This window comes from Macaca fascicularis, chromosome 6 (assembly GCF_037993035.2).
Source record: "Macaca fascicularis isolate 582-1 chromosome 6, T2T-MFA8v1.1".
NCBI classification, from domain to species: domain Eukaryota; kingdom Metazoa; phylum Chordata; class Mammalia; order Primates; family Cercopithecidae; genus Macaca; species Macaca fascicularis.
The window spans coordinates 84316961-84321392 of NC_088380.1; the positions used below are offsets into that span (position 1 = coordinate 84316961).

General features: G+C 36.6%; 1 non-coding gene across 1 annotated transcript; it reads right to left on the reverse strand.

Moving 5' to 3' along the window:
* Positions 1-796: 796 nt before the first annotated feature.
* LOC123574185 (U6 spliceosomal RNA) lies at positions 797-901 on the reverse strand. The gene has a single exon (XR_006699082.1). It is a non-coding gene; the product is annotated as a U6 spliceosomal RNA (small nuclear RNA).
* Between the last annotated feature and the right edge of the window lie 3531 nt (positions 902-4432).

Consider the following 4432-nt stretch of genomic DNA (forward strand, 5'->3'; position numbering starts at 1 on the left):
TATGTGTTCATGTGTTCTCATTGTTCATGTGTTCTCATAGTTCAGCTTCCACTTGGGGTAGCTTGTTCCACTTGTGGAACATGCGGTGTTTGGTTTTCTGTACCTGCGTTAGTCTGCTGAGGATAACGGCTTCCAGCTCCATCCACGTCCCTGCAAAGGACATGATCTCATTCCTTTTTATGGCTGCATAGTAGTCCATGGTGTATATGCACCACATTTTCTTTATTCAGTCTACTATTGATAGGCATTTGGGTTGATTCCATATCTTTGCTATTGTGAATAGTACGGCAATGAACATATGCGTGCATGTATCTTTATAATAGAATGACTTCTATTCCTTCAGGTATACACCTAGTAATGAGATTGCTAGAGCAAATAGTATTTCCGTTTGTAGATCTTTGGGGAATCACCACACTGTCTTCCACAATAGTTGAACTAATCTCATTCCCACCAACAGTGTAGAAGTGTTTCTTTTTCTCCACAACTTCACCAGTATCTGTTGTTTCTTGTCTTTTTAATAATCACCATTCTGACTGGCATGAGATGGCATTGCATTGTGGTTTTGATTTGCGTTTCTCTAATGATCAGTGATGTTGAGCTTTTTTTTCATATGTTTGTTGGCTGCATGGATGTCTTCTTTTGAGAAGTGTCTATGCATGTCCTTTGCCCACTTTTTAATAGAGTTGTTTGTTTTTTTCTTATAAATTTGTTTAAGTTCCTTGTAGACTCTGGATATTAGACCTTTGTCAGATGGATAGATTGCAAAAATTTTATCTTATTCTATAGGTTGTCTGTTAAAAATATGGAATGCTTCACGAATTTGCATATCATCTTTGCGCAGGGACCAGCTAATCTTCTCTGTATCGTTCCAATTTTAGTATATATGCTGCCAAGTGAGCACAGAAGCCTTATTTTATCGGTGGAAATACTGAGGCTTGGAGTGGTTAATATGCTTAAGGTCACACAAGCAGCAAGTGGCAGAGCTAGAATTAAACCCAAATTTTTTGGGTAGAAAACGAATGCCTTCAATTTATATAGCATCTTGAATTGAGAAGCTTCAAGTTAATAAATGATGGTAACAACCACTGTGTTGATGATCTGAGGCCAATTCTGACTGCTGAATGTAACATTTTCCACAAGTATGTGCCATTGAATTGCCTAGGAATTTCTATTTTAAGCTGTACGTTTAAGTGGTGAGTTACTGACTACTGCTCTTTTTTCTGTTTTTATTTTTACATATTATTTTAGTCACTGATGCTAGACAACTTGAGACATTTAGGGACTTATACTAATTGTTTTTCAAAATAATATTTCTTATAGTATAACGAAATTTTTAAAATGTGTTTTTGTTTTGTTTTGTTTTGTTTTGTTTTTGAGACGGAGTCTCACCCTGTCGCCCAGGCTGGAGTGCAGTGGCCCGATCTCAGCTCACTGCAACCTCCACCTCCCAGGTTCAAACAATTCTCCTGCCTCAGCCTCCTGAGTAACTGCGATTACAGGCGCCTGCCACCATGCCCAGGTATTTTTTGTATTTTTAATAGCGATGGGGTTTCACCATGTTGGCCACGATGGTCTCAAACTACTGACCTCGTAATCTGCCCACCTCAGCCTCCCGAAGTGCTGGGATTACAGGCATGAGCCACTGTGCCCAGCTGATCAAATTGTTTTTAATTAGAGTGTCTAAATACACTCCTATAGCATCATACTTATTTAATTTCTTTGGGAAAAAAATTAGTACCAGAAATGATGTAATACTTTATGTGCCTATTCTCTTTACTTATGTTTTAATTCTTTTTAATAAGTATTGTTGCTTCCTAGTTCAAGCTCAAAAAGCATGCATAAAAACCATATTTTAAAAATTTGGTTATACTCTAATAAATTTTCTTTTGAAAAACAATTTGTATAAGTCCCTAAATTTCTCAAGTTGTTTAGCATCAGTGGCTAAAATCCATATTTTATGCATGCTTTTTGAGCTTGGACTAGTAAGCAACAATACTTATTAAGTAGAATTAAAACACAAATAAAGAGAATAGGCACATAAAGTATTACATCATTTCTGGTACAATTTTTTTTCTTAAAGAAATTAATAAGTATGATGGTATAGGAGTGTATTTAAACACTCTAATTAAAAACAATTTGGTCAGCTAGGTGTGGTGGCTCACGCCTGTAATCCCAGCATACTGGGAGTCCAAGGTGGAAGGATCACTTGAGGTCAGGAGTTTCAGACCAGCCTGGCTAAAATGGCAAAACCCTGTCTCTACCAAAAATACAAAAAATTAGCTGGGAGGCTGAGGCAGAAGAATTAGTAATCCCAGCTACTCAGGAGGCTGAGGCAGGAGAATCGCTTGAACCTGGGAGGCGGAGGTTGCAGTGAGCCAAGATTGCACCAATGCACTCCAGTTCGGGTGACTGAGTGAGATTCCATCTCAAAAAAAAAAAAAACCCAAAAACAAAAAACAATTTGGTGGCCTAGCATGGTGACTCCTGACTGTAATCTCAACACTTTGGGAGGCCAAGGCAGCTTACCAGTTGAGTCCAGGAGTTTGAGACCAGCCGGGGCAACATAGACCCTGACTCTGTTTAACAAAACAAAACTATTTAGTATCACATTCTTTTTAAGAAAGATTTGTAATATTAAAAAAGTATACTTTGTATTCTAATAATGGAAGTAAAAAATATTCTTTTACAATCACTTTCTGTTTATAGAATATACAGCAAATATACTCTATCGGCAAGTCTGTGGGGAAACAGGCTGTCTAAAATATTAATCAATTCACTTTTCCTTTTGACCCAGTAATTCCACTTCTGAGAATTTATACTACAGATATATCCATACACATAAGGAATGAAACAATGTAAAATTTTTCATTGCAGAATTTTTTTAGGAGAGAAATACTGGAAACAATACGACTATTCAACGGCAGGAGATTGATTAAATAAATTATGGGTATACTTCCATAGAATGGAGTACTGTACAACTACAAAGAGTGAAGGAGATAAACAGTATGAAGGTTCATCAAAAAACAAAACTACCATGTGACCCAGCAATTCCATTTCTAGGTATATATCTGAAGGAATGGAAATCAGTATCTCAAAGAAATATCTGCACTCCCAAATTCATGCAGCATTATTCCCAATAGCCAGCAAAAAGGGTGCTGGGGTAAGTAAGACAGGATTAGCTACTCTAGAGGCAGCCCTCAATCACGAGAAATTATGCAGAGTCTTTCCAGAAGTATCTAAAAATAGGATAGTATAAAAACAAACCCATCTGTTTAGTAATGAATATATTTTATAGCCAATAAAAGTCTAGAAAATAATTTTATAATAAGTTCCACATGAAAACATTTGAAACTTTAAAAGGCATTGCCTAATACAGTGAACAGAATGTTTCTATTAAATGGTAGAAATCGGAATTTGTTAGGAAAGTAAATATTTATTGTTTATTGTAAAAATGTGTATTTTTTAAAAAGGATTATTTTTATCCCATTTTTTGTGAGTTTGTCAGAACTAAATTCTACATATCTTCACTTTGCCTTGGGGGTAAGCAAAGATAATTAATGTAAAACATTTAAAATTTAATTAATTTTAAATTATAATTGACATATAATAATTTTACATATTATGGAGTAGTGTGATGTTTCAATACATGCAGACATTGTCAGGGTAATTTTTATTAACTTCTGATCATCTTTGTTATTATAAGGGATTAGGGGCACAGATATTTTTAGAACAGTAGATCACCTAAGAAATTTTTTCTCTTTGCTTTGAAATGTTTAATAAGATTATGTTTTTTTTTTTTATCAGAGAGGTTTACAGAGTGTTTGTGTTTTACTTGACAATATACTATTTTGTTGTTGTTGTTGTTTGTTTGTTTGTTTGTTTTTGAGACAGAGTCTTGCTCTGTCGCCCAGGCTGGAGTGCAGTGGCACGATCTCAGCTCACTGCAAGCTCCCCTCCCGGGTTCATGCCATTCTCCTGCCTCAGCCTCCTGAGTAGCTGGGACTACAGGCGCCGCCACCACGCCAAGCTATTTTGTATTTTTAGTAGAGACGGGGTCTCACCATGTTAGCCAGGATGGTCTTGATACACTGACCTGGTGATCCGCCGGCCTCGGCCTCCCAAAGTGCTAGGATTACAGGCGTGAGCCACCGCGCCCGGCCGACAATATACTATTATTTGTTATTTCTTAACACGTGGCGGCCAAGACTGGAAGGAATTGGCAACAACGAATACCAGGCAGCAGGGAGAAACCAGTATGGAATATTAATTTGTCACAGAAAAATCCACAATCCACAAAATCCAAAATCTACATGTGTATATATATGAACATATATACCTGTGAAATTAGGCCAAATTTCTTCTGAGGATTTGTAACTATTGAAAACGAATGCCATTGTTCGAGAGTTTGACAGTAAAAAGGAGGAAGATAGGA